This window comes from Rousettus aegyptiacus, unplaced genomic scaffold, assembly GCF_014176215.1.
Source record: "Rousettus aegyptiacus isolate mRouAeg1 unplaced genomic scaffold, mRouAeg1.p scaffold_m13_p_5, whole genome shotgun sequence".
Lineage (NCBI taxonomy): Eukaryota > Metazoa > Chordata > Mammalia > Chiroptera > Pteropodidae > Rousettus > Rousettus aegyptiacus.
The window spans coordinates 25,504,534-25,526,024 of NW_023416308.1; the positions used below are offsets into that span (position 1 = coordinate 25,504,534).

A 21,491-nucleotide genomic window follows, 5' to 3' on the forward strand; every position below is an offset into this window, starting at 1 on the left:
CTTCAGAGTCCCCACCTTTGCCTGCGTGGCAGGAGAATTCAGGGGGAGGAGGAGGTAGCTGGGTGCTATTCTGGGAAATCTGGCTGGAGAGAGATGGGGGAAGGGAGGGGAAGCTGGAGGTGGGGGTGTCTGGGGAGAAGGACTCGCTCCCCCTGGCATCATCCTGTGGAGAGAGTAACAACAAATCAGAGGTAAATCCACTTCCTGGCAGGAAGCTGAGCCTGAAACCAGATGAAGCCACAGTGGTTCAAAGGGAGAGTGACACCCAAACAAGAGAGCAGCTCTTAATCCCCCACAGAAAGCCGAGAATGGAGAGCTCAGTCCCAGGAGGGAGGCCCTGCGCTTTGTTTAACCAGGATTGAAAACACAGCCCTATTGAGAGGCTGGGACTTTGAGACACAGACCCTGAGGGGCAGTTGCCAGGTTGAAGGCGGCCCAAGGCTGCCAGTTTTCACCTCTTTAGTTTTGGGCTTGGCAGTAATGAGGCAAAGGGCCAGGACTTTTAACTGGCTAGGTCAAAAAGGTTTCCTTATTAGACAAACAGTGAAGGGGCGGGGGTGTGTGTGTGGATGCATTTGAGTCTAAGCTGGGAAATGGGAACGTCCCGAAAAGTCTGAGCCTGAGGCCTGTCTTCTTCCACACCCAGCCTCTACCGCTGCGCCCCTGGGCCCTTCGCTTCTGTCCCATCCCCACTCCTGCCCGCTGACCACAGCTTGAAGGGGAACTTGAACTGTCAAGTGGGCCAGAAGACATGAAGTGGCAAACAAGCCGAGGGGGCAGTGGGGCCTGCCTGAGGCTAGTTCTTAACCTATAGGTCAGCACCTGGGATAAGGTAAACTTGGGGAGGGCAGCCCTCTAACAGTGGGCAGATAAGCCTGTGGGAGGGAGGGGTCCCTCTCTCCTGGGTGGCAGCAGAATGGCTTGGTGTTCAGCTGCTGTGGCCTGGCCCTGGCCCCACTGGACATTCTCTAAAGCTGTTTGTCAACCTGGGGTCTGCAAAGACTGAAAGCTTGGAGGTGGTGCCCAGGGGCCAATGGGAGATGGGGAAGAGGACGGCTCAAGCTGAGTGAAGGGGCCCCCCATCCTCTCACCCACACATCTCAACCAGAGCAGCTTCTTTTTTATGTACTAGATAAATATTCATCTTAAGATTTCAGTTGAAGAAACAATCGCAGAGCCTAAAAAGTTTGAAAAGCCCTGCCATGAGGGATAAAATGCTCTGTAGGGGAGATTCACGCATCTCTATTTTCACAACGATATCTGCATAGCAGGCATCCAAATGTAATTGATTAAATGAAGACTTATTTAAACACCTTCTTTACTGATATTGTGGGGGTCAGGAGTGAGGCTACCCAGAATGTGCCACCCTGGCATGAAGATTATTTCCAGCTGAAAACAACTGAAGCCCAACAAACTCAGGAAGAGTTTTTCCCTTCCCCTTACCTGCCTACAGAAATTCAGATAGGAAAACCTGCCTCAGGAAGGGAACCTGAGCATAATCACTTTAGCACATATGAATAAAGTGTGGCAGACTGGGAGGATCCAAGCAAAAGTCTGTGTGTGTGTGTGTGTGTGTGTGTGTGTGTGTGTGTGTGTGTCCCATTGTTTCTGGATGACCCTGCAGGAATTTGTTTACCAAATGTTTGCTCTTTCTCCTACCTGTGAATTGCCTACTTCCCTCTCCTTAGTCCAAAATGGCATTTTGTCTCCCTTGTTGTTGGAATTTTCATGCTTATTTGAATTTCCCATGCACATGTATTAAAATTTGATCTCCTCCTGTTTATCTGCTGTTTGTCATTTGAATTATTCAACCAGGAAGAACTAAACAGGTAAGGAAAAAATTCCCCAACCCTGACAATATGCCCACTATTTCCACAGAAGATTTGAGGCATCTTACAAAGAGACAGGCATAATAAGATAGAGGTAAATATAAATGGGAACAAACTACCAGAGAAAATATACATGAAATATATATACTGTATAAATAAAAACATTGTACACAAGATTATTCCTTTCCTCCAACTCTAAATTGGCTTCTGTGCTTCCTATAAAAGTGCGCGCGCGCGCGCGCGCGAGCGAGCGAGAGAGAGAGAGATTGAGATCTGGTATCTAATTCCCTTTACCAGAATGAAAAAAATATACATATCAGCTTCTCATGCTAAGAAAATTTTTTCCAGCTTAAAATCTTAGAAGAAATTTGTCATAATGGACTTCACATAGAAAGTACTCAGTAACAGCATTGACAGTCTTCAGCTGGCTTCTTAGGTAATAGACTCCTGTGGCTGATGCTGGGGATAGTCAATGAAAACTTAAGGCATTAACATTAAAATACAACTCAGTAAAAACAAGTCAATGAAGATACAAGATAAAACGACCCCCCCTCCCCCCAAAGTGGCCTTGTGTTGCTTTAATTTGCTCCGAGCAGAACCTGTTCGTCATAGTTTAAATTACCCCAGAAACAGACTTTAACAAAAGGGTTTATATGCAGGTTGTTTATTTAGGATATGATCCCAGTATATGCTGGTGGAGGATGGGCAAGTGAGACAGGAAAGGAAAAGAAACCCCCCAAAAGGTAAGCTATCAAGCTAGTTACTTCTAAGGGAAATGAGAGCTTACCCTATTGGGGAATTCTGGGAGTGTTGACCAGCCTGTCACCCTGCCTGAGGGGAGAGGAGTGGCATTTCTACACAAATTCCCATCAGTTATCGGTTGAAGGCTGCTTGGGGAGCATGCGTTTGCCGCTGGCACTGCCAGACTGCCATGTATGTGAGCACAACAAGCCCAGGGCAGAGAAAGCCCTGCCCTGGCGATGTGGGCCAGCGCTCCCTGAAATGGTGCAGGCCAAGGAGGTATGGGCAGGGTGCTGACAGCATCTGCTGCACCATCCTGCTCTGGTCACATCACCCTGGAGGACACATGGTGACACCCTAGCGATAGCAGCCCACATCTTGGCTTTCGCTCAGACCTGCTGAAGCCAGGCTTCTAGTTCTCTACAAAGTCTTCCCATAATAATTCCTAGAAGAACTCAGGGAGTGTCTCACATGTACTCACAAACCAGACCTGTCAGCTGGTGCCCACTGGGCACCGCCACCTCTGCTGGGAATAGCTTGTACTAAGTCCCAGTCAGCTGCCTTTTCTGCTGGGCCTTGGCAACACTGATGTAGCACCGGGCCTGGACACTGATACTCATTTCCTTTAGAGTTCAGAGTGAGAAGGAACTCTCAGAAGCCCTCAGAACACCACGCTGCGTTTCCAAATGAAAAAGAGAAAATGCCTTCCTCTCCACTTACATTATTTTGTGTTACAGGTCCACTAAAGCAAGGCAGCCTTGTGTCTTGATATCAACCAAGATTTTAATAAAATAACTCTTGAGGTCCAGATAAGGCAAGCGACAAACCCCCAAAATATTGTACACAAGATTATTTCTCCCCTCTAATAAGCCCTATTCAAAATTACTCTCCATTTCCCTTCAACATCAAGCTTTGTTGCTGGATCACACCTGTCTCCCTCTCTTTTACCTTGAGATTACTTCCTGGGAGGTCCCTTGGTCCTTCATGCAAGTAGATTTCTCGAGGGCTTGCCTCACCATTTTACCAAATTTGCTTAGACATGTCTCAAATTGCAATGGTCGATATATCTTACACCAGAATCGGGACCCTTGCTTCAAAAAGATAAAACTTTTTACATTTGGAGAAATGGATAAATTCTGTATTACTCAGATAATCTTTCATAAATATCACTTTTGATAGGTGCTGGATGAAAAATAATTCAGTATTATATTCCATAAATAGACCTTGGAATGCCGATATTCTTTGATGACAAAAGAGAATAGATCTGTAAGTGTACAAACCAGTTAAACAGGTAATCATTTTGACATTGCTTTTAAGGCGTCTAACCAGGACTCTCACCTGTGCGGAGGGTCATTCCACAGGAAGGCCGGAGGTGTACCTACAAGTAAAGACAGAATTTTCTCTAAGAAACTGATCTCATTTTGTTATAGTCCATGAATTAGTGGTCAATTAATTTCTTGAAGTTCTACACTATGGAATGCTTCCCATCTTTTCCACCAAAGCATTCTTCATGGCAAAAGCATGAATATTGTGCCATTATTTAAGTTTTTTTTTTTTTCTGTCTGAGTCCCTGTAGCTTCTAAGGCCATGTAGAGAAGCAAAATATCATTCTGCCATGAAAAATATTCTCCGATTAATGGACCACATATAAAACCAGCTTCTGTCTTAACCCTAGCATTCATCTCCACATCCCCCACCCACATCGGTATCACTGCCTGTCAGTTTCTACCTAGTGGTCTGAGTGGTAGATGTGGTGAATATCTTAGAAAACAATATAAAGATGATGGCGAATCTTGCACAAAATGCAGGATTTTGTAAAGTCAGTGAAAGTGGTGTTAACCACTGAAACTGACACAAAGCCCTTAGAAAATGACAGATCACTAGCAATCGCAGAGAGAGTTGACCAAACTGTTCACCGGATAAGTGCTCTGAAAGAATTTTTGACTAATGAAGGATTTGGCTCCTTCGAGATCATTGATAGACCTTTGGAACATTTTTGCGAACATGGCCTCCTTTATGATCATGCTGTGAAAGTCAAAAGGGAAAGGAAGATGTTGTATCATGCCACAGGTTTGACATATTGTATCATGCCAAAAATCTTTTCCAAATTTAAATCATTTGTTCTTTAAAGAAAGACTGTGTGGTTACAATTATAACCTAAATTTTGCTAAACATAGAGTAAAATGAACTTTTTTCATATTAAAAAATTTCAACATAAACTTCTAATTTACACTTTTTCTCCCTAATATTTACTATGAAATAGTTGGTCCCCAATTAAGTGAATTCACTTGAAGTAACCATCTTCCAGGATCGATTCCCTCTAATAATGAGAAATTTTTGTGTAGCTTGAGACAGGTACCTTAAGTAGCTTATCTTAGCATAAAAATTTTTTTAAATTTTCACATTTTATCTTAAAATTTTATTGAAGTATTTTTATACTCTGTGATATACTCTGCAATTTTTATACTCTATAATATAAAAGCTAATCTATTAAATTACTTAACTTTGCACTAAAAGTCTTAATAAAAAGAATGTTTCTAGAAAATGAGCTTTATTTATCCTGTAGCTTTATATACCCCTGTGGTATGCTGCATATTTCTCTCAGGATAGATGAACTCCATTTGAAATGCCTGGCTATGAAGAATGATCAAAATTGCTTGGTCTTTGACAATGTCCAGAGGGGAATGTTGCCAGGCAACTACTATACTCAGCTGTAGAAAAATGTCAAAAATGTCTCCTTAGACTACCCTGGAGCGATGTTCTGATAACTCTATGAGGAAAACCTACTTGTAAGTTGCTAGCTTGATCAACCTGATCTATGAAAGTATCCTTTGTGAACCAATTCAACTTTGAAGGATAATACTTGCCACAGATGATAATTCTGGGTCAGAACAACATTAAGCCCTCTTTCTCAGCATGGCAAGGTACCAGGACCCCTGGCCCCTGAATATACTCCTAGATCAATCATGTCAAATAGAAGACATATTACACCTCCATTTAGAGGACTTTCTTCTCCTATTTCTAATGTAAGAGTATCCATCTATAGGTAATCCTAGAGCAGATGATTAGGGTATTCATTTTTAAATTTAGTATTGAAAAAGTGGGGGAGGATAAGAGAGGGAAAAAAAGGAATCAGAATGGGGTTCTGGTTTAGAACATTCTAAAATGTTCTTGGCTCTCATTCACACAGATGTTGATTCTCGTGGTGATAACCAAATGTAGGTTCTACATGAGCATCAACAACTAGGGCTCTTTATTGTTCTTATGTGGTTCATTTCCAGTCTACTGAGTCAAGGCCAATGAAAGGCTAGTGAAAACCTCAAATGATCTGACATTGCCTTTGACAGTTTCCTTTTCAACCAGAGAGGGAAAATCAGTGATCAGTATGGAGTGGCTGTGCTTGAAAACCCCTCTTGGTTCCCATGTAAAAGGTTGAAAACAGAAAACCACAATTTGCTAATAAGAAAGTGTGCACAATTATATTAAATACAATTTATTTTATTTTATTTCTATAACAGACCATCAAATACTACAAAAAAGTTGAGTAAAATGAAAGCTGAAAAAAACCTTTAAGGTCTCCCTTCAGTCAGAGCCCTGGCCACTCACGTAGGTGCTGCACCTTGAACTGCAGTCCAGTTCCTCTCCAAAGCCTGCCTGCAACCACTGGTGCTTGAGCGAAGGGTCACTCACTCATGCTATAAACCTTATCCAGGTGTCAAGTTTAGGTGGTCTGGTTTAGCAGGAAGAGAATGAGCCTTATGGTGATTCCACTGCCTTATGGCTGTGTGGCCTTGACAAAATTTTTTGACCTTTCTGTTTTCTTATTTTGAAAAGAAGATAGTCTCACCTACATTTCAGGCTGTCATGAGAATTAGACAGAATGCATTTAAATACTGGTTCTATTTCTAACGAGAACATGGCAAAAGAAACTGATTTTCATTACCAGATTATATTTCTATACTTCGTAAGTCCAGTTCCCAGAGAAGTGCTTTCATTAAACAATTTGTTAATGTTTTGATATCATTTTTTGGTCAAGATTATCATAAGAAGTTATTATAAAAATTTCTCATCTTTTGGAAAACTGTAGTTGAAGATCTTGTTCATTATGTTGTTCATTCAGTATCCTTGTGATACTGTGCTTAGATATGACAAATTACTTTAAATTTAGCACCAGAGAAAGGTCTTCTATTTTTGTTTGCAGTTTATCGATGAGAACCACAGTATTTTCATTTTTTGTTTAGCTGCCAGGAAGCCTAGAACTAAACTGAATAATTTGACTTGTTATTTCTATTTCAAGTCTTATTTTATATGTGTATACTACCATTACTATTATTTCTGCTACTATAATTATTATTACTACCATGTAGCATTCAGATAGTGGCAACATCAACTTGTACCTGAGCCCTGTGATCCTGGAAAAGAGCAAAGGTTAGAAAATTTTCCTACCTTTTGTGTTCCAGAAAACGGCTTACTGCAAAGAGCCACCTTCCCCAGATGACATAGATAAAACTCCATGATGTCCCTCTTGTTTACCTAGGACAAGGCCAGACACAGACCCTCAAAACCCCCTCTCTTTGCCTCATAAATAATTAACTGAAATGCTTATCCCCACTGATCGATGCAAACAAAATGCTTGTTAATCGACATTTGATTAAGCTCCTCAACTCCCTCCAGGCCTCTGGACTTTGGGCTACCCTCAGCCAACATACAACCGTCTTAAGGACAGACTGGCCTCAGAGTAAAATATTCTCTGATCTACTGTCCTATTATGCCATCCATTCATCCATCCCACTTCCCTATACCTGCTTGTCTTAGCCTTCTTTACTTCTCTCTATGAAACAAAACCCTTTTAGTCAAATCATTTGACATGCTTGCTGATCTTATGGGCAACAGTGTTCTCCCTATTTTAACAGCCCTTCCTTCCCCAACCTTGCAGTAATCCTTTCTGAACAAAAATCTATCCTCACTAAATCTGGATTTGTTTTTTAACTTGAAAATAGTAAGTTGCCATATAAAGAGCACACACACACATACGTGTATATATACACATATATAATCTTATATAAATTTCATAATAAGGTCAATATTCTTGACCTTATTATGTTATCGACTTCAATTTACCAGTGAGAATCAGAATCTCAAGAAACGACTTGCCAATAATGAAACAGAGCTGTGAAGCCAGATTTTCTGTCTTTAAACCCCAGGTTACTCTTGCTACAGTATCACTAACCTTTTCTGGAAGTAGACAAGGTATTAATAGATGCTGTGCACACCTCGAGGGAGCATCTTCTCTGGTCTTTCTGGTCTCTTACCCTGTCCAGATGTGTTGATTCATGCATTATGATGATTGTTGTTTGTCTTCCCAGGAGCATGCAGCTGTTCTAGTAATTAAGAACATTTTGTTGGTTAAGATGGGGGGTGGAGGAGGCATCCTATGTGAAGCATTTAGCACAAAGTCTACATCAAATATGCTCTATCGACGGGTGTCGACAATGGGCACTGTGTCAAAAGTATCCTTGAAGTCACATTTTGCCTAGTTCCAAATGAATTTAAGGTTTAACTTGGTTACTTCATTTAAACTCTCAACAACTTAATGAGGCAGGTGATTATCTTCATTGTGCAAAAAAGGAAAACTACGATTAATCTTTTGATGGATCTGTCTGTGGTTCCAATAATAATAGTTACTATATATCAGAGACAAAAAGAACACTGTGAGTTATGTACCATTATCCCAATTTTTGGAGGAGGAAATCAGAGAAATGTAATAATTTAAATAATAAACCCTAAGACAGCAGAATGTAGGCTTTCCTGGAGTCTTCTGAGCTCCCTCTCTTCTTCTTTTCCTCTCCCTCCCCCTCCTCCTGTTGTCCTTTATCTTGTGGGGGGGGGCCGGGGGGGCGGGGCGCGTGCACTTTAATCAAAATTTCCTTGGAAATAAACTCAGAGAATATTTTGAGGGCTACTAGATGAAAAGGGGGTTGGGGAGAATGGCAAAAAAAAAAACCAAAAGGATTAAGAGGTACAAATGGATAGTTGCAGAATAGACATGGAGATGTAGAGTGTAGCATGGGGAAGATGGTTAATAATGTTGTAGTAAATATGTAAGGTGGAAGGGGGGTACTAGATTTAGTGGGGTGATCACTTTGCGAGTTATGTGGATCTCTGATCACTATGCTGTGCTACTGAAACTGGTATATTATTTTATGCCAACTATAATTGAAAAAAAAAAAACACTGAATTTCTCAATGTAAATACGAGCAACTAATTGTCTACTATATGTCAATCAAGCCGGGAAAAAAAATTTTTTTGCGCATAGTTTAAAGATACTGAGAGTTCTGCAAGGCTATGATAAGAAATCTCAGGAGTTATCTTTTCAACTCTTTTTGACTGACTCTTTTTACCTTGCTAAACAACAAGATTTATTACCACTTCCAAATTTTTCCATAGTAGGCGTTTCTTAAATTTCCTTAATTTAGGCATTGTTTTATTCTCCATCACAGAGAAGAGGATTTATCTCTCTCTTGCCAAATCTCTCTGCCCACACATACATTTCCTGCCATTCCCCCAATATAATTAGATCATGCTTTGGTTAGATCAACATTCAATATTTATCTTATCATGCATTATGCACAGCCAAGTCATGGTATATAATGATTACCTCCCTTTTTCTGCTAAATTTCCCTCCTGGAATTAAAAATCGTTTTGCTTTTCTTTGTTTATTTGTTTAATTTTCTGTGTATTTGTCACTAATTTAGTCCCCAACTCTTCCCAATCGCCTCTCAATCGCCCAAAATGCTGAAAATCCTTAAGTATTTTATCCATCTCATTTTCTTGAAAGGATCATTCTTGGAGCTTCTGGCAGGGCCAGCCTTGCTGGATGCTGCCTATGCCTGCTGCAAAGCTGTTGATCGAGACCTCCCTTCACCATTTCACTGGGGCTTCCTTTCTCTGTTGTACGGGGTCCTCTTTTTGCAAGTCTTCTTTCCTGGTTTATTCCTCTATTTTTGGTGGAGCAGGTTGTTCACAGTAGCTTCCTGAGACAGAGTGCATGGAAAGTAAAATGTGGAGACATATCTGAAAATGTCTTCATTCTACCCTCACACTTGATTGAGAGTTTAGGTGAATCGAAAATTCTAGGTTGAAATAGTTGCCTTTTTTTTAATTGTCTTTTAGCTTATAGTGTTGTTGTTGGGAGTCTACTGCTATTCTCATCTCTCTGTTTGAAACCTGTTTATTCTCTTTGGAACCATGAAAGATCCTCTGTTTGTCCCTAATATGCTGATGTGCCTGTCTGTGTTTGGGTTTTTTTCTTCTTTGGTTGTTCTGGGCACTCAGTGGGATCTTTCAATCTGGAAACTCATTCTTTAACTGGGGAAATTTTCTCAAATTCTGCTTTTGGTTATTTTATACCCTTTGTTTTCTCGTCTTTGTTTTTGAAATTCCTGTAATTCGGATGTTAGCCATCTTGAATGCATGGTCTAATTTTTTTTCTTTTCTCCTAATTTTTTCCTCTACTTTCTGAGTAATTTCCTCAACTTGTTTTTTAATCATCTATTATTTTTAAATTCTTTTTCCCATTATATTGAAATGTTAAGAGCTCTCTTTTGTTTCCTGAGAATTCTCTTATAGCGTCTGTTCTTGTCTTTTAGATTTTGCAATATCACATCTTTCTGGGCATATGAGTTTTCTTCTCTCTCAATATTCTGTTTTCTCCAAGATTTTTTGTCTTTTATTTGTTTGCTTGTTTGTTTAGGCCTTTGCTTTTGATGTTAAAAACTTTCTTAAAAGTCTAGTGCTTTTTGGCCGACTATTTATGACAGAATGCTAAAATGTTGTATAGTACATAACAGTGCATGAGTTGGGCCTGTCAATTGTAGATTTCACTCTAGGGTGATCTGGCTAAGCCTTTCCCTTGGGACACTCTTGATGTCATTTCATAATGCTCCCCAGAGGAACTTTATCTGGTTTCTTGTCTGGAGAGTACAAGCCTGGATTTCACCATTCAGGGGAAGAAAGTTAGCAGTCTCAACATGCGTTGTGTAAACTTGGGCTTAATTCCCATGTTTTTGTGTACCTCTGTGCATAATGTCCCCCAGTCTAGAAACTATTTAATCTTCTCTAGAGAAGGTGGTCTCCCCTCTAGGAAGGTCCAGTCTTTGCTAGGAATGGAAACATGGACTATAGGAAAAGATCTGGGATCTACCTGCTTTTTGAGCAAACTTTCAACCAATATTGTTTTCAGTGCTAACTTTGCCTCTCTCCCTCTAGAAATATCTTATGTCATTAATTCCTGAGTCTTTGGGGGGTTCTGAGATGTAATTCGGGGTGTTTATGTCTGATTTAACTTTCTCAGACCTGCCTGGAGAGTTTCCATTTATTAATATGCTATATTTTAAATATGTTCTCCAGCCTCCAAAATTTTGTTGCTGTTGTCTCCTTTCCCATGTCTTTGTGGGTTTATACCTTTTTTTTTTTCTTTTAAAGTTTTATTTAGTTTTTGTTTTAATAGGGTTTCTGGAGGAACGAAATTAAAGAATGTGTTTAATCTGCCATTTTTAACTGGAAGTTCAAGCTTATGCTTGAACGTGAACTCCACTTTTCTATACTGCCTATCGAGAAGCAGCCATATGAAGATGATGATGATGATAGCAGTAAACAATTGTTAAGCTTTTATGATCTGTCAGATACCATTTTAAGCATATGGACACGAACTATACACTAGTTGGGGTCACTGTGAAAACCTGTTGGCCACCTTTGGGCCTCAGGGAAGCCTAAATAAGGACTTACAGAACTGTGTAGTGGTAATGATATTGGGTTCTGGAATGACTGGGTTTGAATTTCGGCTTCGCCTTTGCTATCTACATAACAGACTCTACTCAGTGCCCACATCTGTAAAATGTAGCTACTAAATAGTACCTGTCTGACTTTTAGGATTGCCGTGCAGATTATATAATAAAATTAAGGTAAGACTCTAAGCACAACATCTAGCAAATAGTAAGCATTCAGAAAAAGAAACAACAACAACAAACAAACTGGGATAGAGAAAATAGAAAGAACCTCCCCACAAGAAGTCACTTGTTTGAGTATGTGTGTTCAGGGGTGACTGTGGCATTAGCAACATGGTCCTCGAGGCAGACCTGGGCAGGGGCGAAGGCTTACCGGTCGAGACCCTAGTGACTACCCTAGATCTCCAAGTCTGTACATGTGTTCCCCTGGCCCTGTGATGTGACATTTCTCTGGGTCTCTCTTTAGATCTGCTTTCTTCTTCACTAGACTTCTCTCTATTTATTAATGTGTTACTGTGCCTCTGTGTATTTGCTAATTTAACCTGCTTGGAAGCCCTATAAGGAAGCATTTTTATCTCCCATTGCAAATAAGGAAACTGACGCACAGGGAGGAGTTATGCCCAAAGTCACATGTGTCGCAACCAGGACTCAGAACAGTAGATCTGACCCACCTCGCCTGCTCTGGCCTTGTCTCCCTGTGTCTCACTTGTTTGTCTCTTGGATTATCCTCTCTTCCACCACCAAACCTACAATTTTGTTTTCAATCTCATTAAAAGTTTTTCATTCTCTATGAGCCCTTCTCATGCACAGACCTCTTGTCTCATCACTTCGCCTTGCTCCCTGCTCCCAATGGGATTTGTAAACATGTTTTGGGCTTAGAAGTCTCACATGTAGAAGTGCAGCCCTACTGGGGCTGCAGGAAGTCCTCCTCGGAGTACAATTTGAAAAACGCTGCTCCACAGCACCCATCCCACTCACTTCCCAAGGATAATCACAGAGTCACCTGCTTAAGGTCACATAGTGGATACATGGCAGACTCCTAGTCTCCCACTTCCCCCATCCTGTTTCCACTGTGAGCCAAAGTAGCTCAAACCTTCTTTTCATGTTCGGCCACCGATGGCTTAACTGCAGAGCTCATGACTCTGCCTTTTCAGCTATAATCCAGTTTAGTGTATGCCTGTCTTGCTCTTGTCTTAAGTAACTTGTACATGCTTCAGACCACAGCATATCCTCCTTGCAATCTTGTATCCCACCTGGCAACAGAGAGAATCGATCATATCTGTGGCGAGAGCTCTTACACAGACCATCCGTCCCCTCTTCTTTTGGGATGCCTGGTCTATGATTACGAGGCAGAATTGCTGCCTTATCTCATAGTAAAGGCCTTCTTCCTGATGGTCTCCTCTTCCAGCTACTCCTGTGTCCTTTACCAGGTTCTGTTATTTCCCCTCAAGGAGTTCAGGGATGAGGCATAGAGGAGCAGGGGAAGGGACCTGATGTCTAGCTCTATTGTGAACCGAGCTCTATGTGCATCACTTCATTTATTCCTCACTCTGATCCCCATCTATATCATGAGAAACCAAAGCCCAGAAAGGTTTATTAAAGAACTTGTCATAAATGCTGTAAGGTCATACTGGAATTACCCTTACATCTGCTTTCAGAGCAAGTGAGACTGGATAACGAGGTAGGATCCTGGGACTGACCAGGAGGGAAGCTTATGATAGGGAGACTGAAAAAATGGAATAGTGCAGAAGGTAATAGAATCGAACCATATTAGGCTGATGGACATGGTAAATCTGATTGCTGTGAATTGTGGAAATGTGGCAATGGGATGGGTAGACTCTCAGGCACTTGAGGTTGGTTCAGGGGGCTTCTACTACTGTAATTACTCAAGTGCCTGATGCCTATCAGAGGCCCAGGTCTCTTTGCCCATCCCTGGGGAGCTGGAAGAAGTTAGCATGAGCAATCCTGGCTGTTGAGGGGTTAGTATCAGCCGAACCCAGGAGCAAGGAAGAGGGCTGGCTGAGCTGCCAGTGTTCCCCACATGGGGCAGGGCCCCCACAAAGCAAACAGTGGTGGTGTCCATAAGGCAGAGCTCCAAAGGTTGAATTGTTCTCTTTTTCTTCCTCTGGGACTTCAGAACTAGGATGAGGGAAAGAGGGCATTCGGTCAAGAACCTAGTTTACATTTCAGATAGAGACTCTAATTGATCCAGACCAGAGCCTCCTCACTTTTCATTGCCACCAGGAGCCACTGAGTTTCTTTCATGTTCCTGGAGACCAAGACCTCTCCTTCCCCAGCAAAGGCTCTGGCTTAACCCATTCCTGGCCATCAGATGTATGTGTCACCAGGCCAGTGTATGCTTACAGAGTAGGGGCCAGTGGGGAGGAGTCCTTGACATCAGCAAGACCCAGAAAGAATTAACACCCACTCCATTCCATTCCTCGACCTGAGGCTCTTGCTCCTTCCTTGTGGACACCTGGGTTCCCCTTGTATCCCCATCACCCTCCTGTTCCTGCAGCTTGAGTGGACAGACACTTAAAGAAAGCTCACCTCCTGGGCTGTTCGTAGCTCACAGTTCTAAGCACTACTTATTTTCCAGTGCGTGACCTTCTACGCATCTTTTAATTTCTTGGTACTGCATATTCCTTTCCTATAGAATAAGAGCATTGGACCTTTTTCTTTCCATCTATATTCATTTTTCAATACAAAAGCAGTATATGACCTTCGTAAAAATTTTTTAAAAAATATGTAAGTATATAGAGGTCATCCTAGTAACAGTTTGGTGTATAGCTTTTCAAACTTTTAAAAAGCGAGTTTAAAATTCATAAATAAATAAGTACATAGGGCTTTGTTTTGCTCTGTTTTATATAAATGAGATAATACTATACAGACTGTTCTGAAACATGTTTTTTCTTTACTTAATATATTATGGATATTTTCCGTATACAGACATGTAGTTCTACTTCAATCTTTTTAACACAGGATTCCATGAGATATCACGCTTTATTTATATATATATATATATATATATATATATATATATATATATATACCTGTTTTCCTACTGATAAACACACAGATTATTTCTAATGCCGTAATGAACTTGCTCTGGAGTAAACTCAACTTGTGGTGACTTCCCAGCTCATGGTTCACACAGAGGTGATGCTGGCACTGTCCCCCCACCTCAAGGAACTGTTTCTTCCTTCTGCATTCCTTAATCTGTTGTCCAAAGTACAAGTTTTGTTTCCAGGGCCACTGTAATGTGGCCTGGAGTGGTGAGCGCCCCTCAAGCTGAACCAATGCAGAGTCCCTTCTAGGATCTTTCACGCTGGATGCACGGGAGCCCTGTTTTCTCCCCGGTTAGGAAGCTGTGATGACAAAAACCCAGGAGCTGACAGAGGGCCCGAGGGAATAAAGGCAGCATTTAGAGCAGCAGAGATAAAGGAGACTTTTTTTTTTTCTTCTTCAACCAAAGGTCTGGATGATTCTAAGGTCCCTCTGCTTTTAACATTGTGTGATTCTGGAGAGTGATTATGGAGAGGACACCAGGGTTTCTCCCACCTTTGCTTTCTACTCCACCAAAATCTCCTTCAGGTGAGTCCCAGGTGAGAGCTCCTGAGCCCTTGGAAGATCATGCATCTCTCTGGGAAAACCCTCCCTCTGGCCTTTTCACTTGGCTCTTCCCACTATAGAGATTCTCCAGTCCTCCTCACTGAAACTGCATCTGTGACATAGGAACTGGCTTCTTTGAGGGGTGTCATTTGAAAGCTATGACCAGTCATTTATATCTCCAGTCTTTTTCCAGGAGGGCAAACACAAGACAACAGAGATAAATTAGAACACTGGACATATTCGATAGTCTACAAACATTAAATAAGTACTTCAAAGGTCCTGATCCACACATAGTGGACCACTTTATCGTCTGGTGCTTTGACATCCTCTCCATTCCCTCTCCTGCCATCATCTGAGGCAACTGTTTCATCCACTGAGCATGCCACCCAACATCCTTAAACTTCTTGCCTCCTAAAGTCCCCAATTCTTCCTTCCTTATTTCTTTCCTGCATAAAATGAAGATAAGGGTACTTACTTCATAGGGTTCTTCTAAGGAGCAAATGATTTAGTGTGTATAAATGTGGTTTATAAACTGTAAAACACCACTACTGTTAATACCCAGGAAGAGAGGAAGTGCAAGGAGCATGGGGGAGGCAGGAGGGGCAGGAGCAGTTCATAACTTGATGGGCAAAGAAGGGTAGGCCTGGAGGACCCCACACTGACAGAACCGGCCACTGGGAATGCAGGAGCTGGGAGGGGAGGCAAGAGGCTTCAGAATGCAGAAGCATTCAGCCATCTAACCTAGGAGTCAAACTCCCCAACCCCAACATTATTCATCGCCCTGGAGGGGGTGGCCTCAAGAGGTCTCAGTGACCTGTTCCAGCAGTGGCTGCATGAGGCCTGGCAGCCTCTCCCATGGGACATCTATCTGTCTATGCATTCATCTTCCCCCAGCCCTAAGGATAGGCAGGGGGCTCAGCGGCAACTTTCTTCCTCCCACCTCCGGTCTTCTCAGACTTCCTGAGATGGAGAGTGATGGACAAGGAGATGCCGGCACCTGGGAACAATGGCCAAGTGGAAGAGGGTTTGGATTTGGATTTGCCTCTCTCTACCCACCTCCACCTCAAGGGCCACGGCAGGGCAGTTGGGGCCAGACAGCTTGGGGATGCGCAGCTCTCCCAAGGCTGGGCTGGGATATCAAAGCTGGAAACGCGGGGGCATGTCAGCCAGGCTTTGTGAGCCCAGCTCCCATCAGTGCATGAAAGGCCGGCTGTACACATTGCATTCGCCTCGCTCCCAACCTGCATTCCCGATTGGTCACGGCCTGGCCCCAGCTGCATTCCTGGGCTGGAGGAGGCACAGGGGCCTGGCCTCTTTGTTCCTCCCAAATCAGGGCTCAGAACCATGACTGGCTGATCACATTACCCAACTTGGGTCAACCTGGCAGGAACAACCCCTCCCGCTCCTCCCACTTCTCACCATGCACCCCACCTAGCTCCTTACCTGTACCTTTATAACAGGCTGCAAACGGTCCTAGTGGAAGAAGAAAAATCTCTCAAACCCCAGCTCTGCTGCATCTTTCTAAGGTTAGATGCTGGGCACAGTGCCCAGCTCCTCATTTCAGGGCTTGTCCAATTTCAGACTATTTTGAGGGCTCATAGCTAAACTGCCCTGTTTGTTGTTAGACCCCTCAGAACCCACATTACATGTACTTTGGTGGCATATAAAACCTGAACTCATTGTCAGAATAAGTCCAGCTTTCAGAGTTACCATAGATAAGACTCTTTTCTGTCATAAGCCCCATTTAAATCACTGTCCACTTCTTCCGGGAGTGATATGCTAAGTTACTCATTTCCTTTCCCATATCTAGTTACAAAAAAGGCAAGCTCTGACATCTGACCTGCCTGGTTTGAATCCTGGCTCTGCCACTTGCTCACTGGGTAACTTTGGGTGACTTACTTAACTTCTTTGGGCCTTAGTTTCCTTATTTGTAAAACTAGGATAATGGTGAAGATTAAAAAAGATATCGTGTGATAGGTTTCTGGCATGTTGTAGATACATGACAAATGTTACTTATTCTGCTCTCTTCCTTTCCCCCTGGAATGAGCGGTCTCAAGCAGAGTCTTTATGAGATAATTAATACCGTTTCCTTCTTTTTCTGAATTCCTAAAGCCCCAAGAGTGAGGGCCAAGCAATCTGGAGACAGCTATACACAAATTATCCTGTGTTGTTCTGAATAGTTTTATATGTCAGTCTTTGTCTCCCCTGCAAGCTTGTTGGCATTCCAGGAAAGACCTTTTACTTTGTTGTTTGTTCAACAAGCATGTGTTGGAGAGAACTGCACCGGCCACTGGGGATTCGGCCATGGAGAAAGCAGCCAGGTTCCTGCTCTCGTGAGGCTCACAGAGGAGTGGACAGACAGGCCCTAATCCATCATAAAACGAACTGCAATGAGTTTTCCCTAGTTGCAGTGACTGCTCTGATGAAAAAGTATACGCCATCATGAGACTGTCGCAGGGGACTCTGAGGTTCTGGGAAGGCTCCTCTGAGTAAATGGCATTTAAGCTGAGATCTGAAATATGACAAGGAACCAGTGGGAGGAAAACAGTCCCAGCAGAGAACATAAGTGCAGCTGTGAGAGGGGTGGAAGACTCCATAGCTCCGGAAGGAACCTAGATTGTATTCTAAGTGAAATAAGAAGCCATTGTAAGGTTTTAAGCTGAGAAATAGCATAATCGGTCTTATTGAGTATAGAAAAAAAAAGGAGATGGAGTTGACTAGGATGGAAAATGGTGGGATTTGTTAGGCTGCTGGAGCAGCATTCCAGGCTGGAGGTATATTTTGTTTAATCTTCGCAGTTATCCTAGTTTTACAAATGAGGAAACTGCAGCCCAGAGTTTAGTATGTCATCCAAAGTTACACAGCAAATAAGTGGCAGAGCCAAGATTCAAACTAAGCAGGTCGAACGTCAACATTTACGTTCTTGTAACTAGGTGTAGGAATGGAAGGGGGTGGCTTACCACGTCACTCCCAGGAGAAGTGGACAGTGGTCTAAGAGGTACAGATTGGTGACCTGGGCATCACAGGGACAGTGCAGACAAAAAGAGGCAGACAGGCTCACACGGGCTGCTCCACAAAGGCCGTTTGTAGTGGGGGTGAGGAGGCTGATCGGCCTGGGAGAACCATGCCTTGTCCTGCTCTGAGTTAAGCAAGAAATGTGAATGCCCTTGGAATGGCCCACCCATTGTGACTGATAGGGGGTTGTTTTCAAAGATTTTCAGCACCAGGGATTCCTTTTATTATTCTTTCTCAACCCATAAATTGTTTTGAAGGATTTTTGTCTACGAAACCAACTGAATTCATTAAATTATGGACCAACTTTGTTTCCTCATGTTTTACTAATCAAACCTAAATAACTGGTAATATGAGCTTCTTCCTGTAGGCGATAACTGCTGTTGCCACATTGAGATGATTTTAATTCCAGCCAAAGAAAAGTGATGTTTTCGTTAGTCTGAGCAAACTTTTAATTCATTTTTGTCAATGTATTTTATTGAGCACATACAAATAAACCACAGTCCCTGCCCTAGAGAAGATGTAAATCTTATAGAAGATGCAGACAAGGAAATAGCCAGTTACAGTAGAGTATGATGACGTGGTATTCTAGGTAAGTACAGCAGATTCACGAGACACCAAAAACAGCCTTGCAAGGTACTATGGACTGAATGTTCGTGTTTCCTCAAACGCATATATTGAAGCCCTGACTTCCAATGTGATGGCATTTAGAGGTGGGGCCCTTAGGAGGTAATTAGGTATAGCTAAGGTCAGGAGGGTGAGGCCTCACTATGGGATTAGTGCCCTTATGACAAAAGACACCGGAGAGCTCACTCTCTCTCCATGAGCATGCACTGAGGAAAGGCCATGTGAAGATACAGTGAGAAGGTGGGCACCTACACGGCAGGAGGTAAGTCCTCACCAAGAATCAAGTTGGCCAGGGCCTTGATCTTGGACTTTCATTCCTAAGGAACTGAATTCAGCCACCAGCCCCTGTGAGCTGGGGGGCAGATTCATCTCAGAGCCTCCATAAGGGAAAATGGCTCCATCAATACCATGATTCCAGTCTGAAACTAAGCTGAGGACCCGGATGAACTACACTGCATCCACCCAACTTCTGACCCACAGACTGGTATTGCTTAAGCTGCTACCCTTCTGGTAATTTGTTACACAGCAGCAGAAAAATAATGCCATAAATATATCCCAAGTATTGCAAAGGACATACTTATACTAAAAAATTATTCAGTGTTTATCTGCAAATTGAATTTAACTGAGCCTTCTGGATGTTTATTTGCTAAATCTGACTACCCTAAACTCCAGATGGGTCATGAGGACAGACCAGTTCAGAGCTGGGCTGTGGAGTCACAGAGGTCCAGGCCTGGAAGTGGTCTGCATACTCTTTGCCACCAGAGCAAAAGAGGTTTCTAGGGAGCCTGCCCAATGCCCCGCACACAGTTTGTGACAACTTCCCTCCAAAGCGGGGGTTCTTAACCTGAAGTCGAGTCCCCTGAGGCATCCACAGAGAGAATTCTGGGGGTCTGGGAACATCAGGGAGAAAAAAAATCACACCTTTGTTTCCACTGCCCTCTAAGTGAAACCGAATATATCCTTCGGTTAAGAACACAGATATTATCAGGACCTGCGACTTTGTAACCAGTAGAAATCACATAGCAGTTTTCACCAATATCATAAAATATTGTTTGCATTCAGCACTATTTTTGAAATTATGATAGTTATTAGATTTTGTTGTTTAACGTGTTAATAAAGAAGCATAGATATCACACATTTTAAATGTTTTGACAACTGTATTTCCATATAATTGGTTTCCTTTGTAAACTTGATATATTAAAAATATATATATTATTCCAAGAAGGGACACATAGGCTTTGCCAGACTGTAACCATGGCACAAAAATGTTAGATCCTGGTAGAGAAATGTGACATAATGGAAAACACATCAGGAATATCAGTTAATCTGGGTTCAAGTCACAGCTCTACTGCTTCATTACTGTGAAAATGAGGTCATCTACTTAATCCTTCTGAGCCTCAGTTTCCTCCTCTGTAAAGTAGCTACTGTGAGAATTAAAGAAATAACATACGTGAAGCACCTAGCATGGGCGGTTTTCGACCAAAGAGTCCTAATTATTACTATTAACAACAATTATGACCAATAACTATATTCACAGTTCCTCAGTGATTATCATATAATATTATATATTGTAATAACTATAATCTTGTGCCATCATTTCCTCCTCTCTCTTTTCCCATATCATTGCCTAGCTACCCTTGGATTCCAGCAGGGACAGTGGTTTCCTGTGGCCTCCGAGTGGCTTTGCCCCATATAGCCACAGCCTCCACCCTGGGTCCCACAGGCTCTGTCCTTGGCTCAGCCTCACAGTCCCACTACTATCTGTCCACTGCTCCAGCAAATAGACAAAAATGCTCATCCACCCCATGTGACGTCTGCTAATGAGAAACAAGTGGCCTGCTGTGTTCAGTGCAAAGGGAGGAGGACCTATCCCCACCACAGCCCAAACCCACATTCCTGAGGCAGTACAGGGTGACATGGCCAGGGAGGTACACAGGACTCCTCTGCATAGACCTGTCCTTGCCTACCCACGCCTTCTGCGGAGGGGATGCTGGGAGCAGTCCCCTGTTCCTGCACCCACCACAGCCCTTCCTGTTATGTATGGGGCACTGGACCCGGCCTTGGGTGTGGGCAGGAGGGCAGCCAAAGCCTGAGTCACTGGGAGGGGACAGTTGGGTCTCGAGTTGTGGTCTCCGTGGGGAGGACTGAGAGGACGGGCAGGAGTGAAAAGTCCCTCTCTTCAATCCGAATCCCTTATAGCACCCCTGTGAGATGAGCTGGAGCCCTGCATTGGCCTCAAACCTCACCACCCTTTTTCCGTCTCCTGCGCTCAGTCTCCTGGACTCACCCTCTTCTCTAGGAACACCCACTCCTTCCTTGGTGTTCTTAGTCCAATGGGAAAATAGGAGCCCACAGAGGCTCACTGACTCACTCCAAGTAACAGCAGTGTGAGAACTAAAGTCTACTGCCTTAGAATTCGGATTGAGTTGGAGACGCTGTTGGACCCTTAGCAATGGAAAGAGGGAATGTCTTAGTGACAAGAATGTCCCGGAGTGTGTCTGCCCAGATGACGGCATTGGATGCTCCCAACACCCAGAGCTGGAGGCATGAGCAGGACAAAGCCAGACTCCCACAACTCTGCTGTCAGGCTCAGCCATTGTCCCATGGGCACATCAGTCTCCGCGTCCTTGGCTTCTTGCACCGGCTTGTGCTGCCTGTGTCATGGGACTACTCCTATCACATGCTCGCCCCTGACCCTTTCGGACTCTCTTCTCTAACCTAGCGGCCCCAGGTTGTCTGTTCGCCCGGATTTTAGCATCTTCCACAGCTTTGGAGGAGGGCATTCTCCTTCACTTGCCAGCCCATGAACCCCTGCTTAGTCAGGCTTTCTCAGCCTCCACGATGTGGGGGATAGATTCAGACACTGTGACTTGGTTCCTGGCAC

At 43.0% G+C, this 21,491-nt stretch overlaps 1 protein-coding gene across 7 annotated transcripts in view; it reads right to left on the reverse strand.

Annotated features, from left to right (window-relative positions):
- Nucleotides 1-21,491, reverse strand: part of CDON (cell adhesion associated, oncogene regulated) — a 148,066-nt gene that overhangs the window by 106,180 nt on the left and 20,395 nt on the right. For 6 of the 7 annotated variants that reach the window (XR_004950795.1, XR_004950794.1, XM_036220439.1 and 3 more), the window contains 3 exons: nucleotides 7,801-7,951; nucleotides 7,017-7,103; nucleotides 3,909-3,948 (listed from right to left, as the gene is read on the reverse strand). The gene's annotated coding sequence lies outside the window, so the exon portion shown is untranslated. The remainder of the gene's footprint in view (nucleotides 1-3,908; nucleotides 3,949-7,016; nucleotides 7,104-7,800; nucleotides 7,952-21,491) is intronic. The other variant, XM_036220438.1, reaches the window with a different exon arrangement.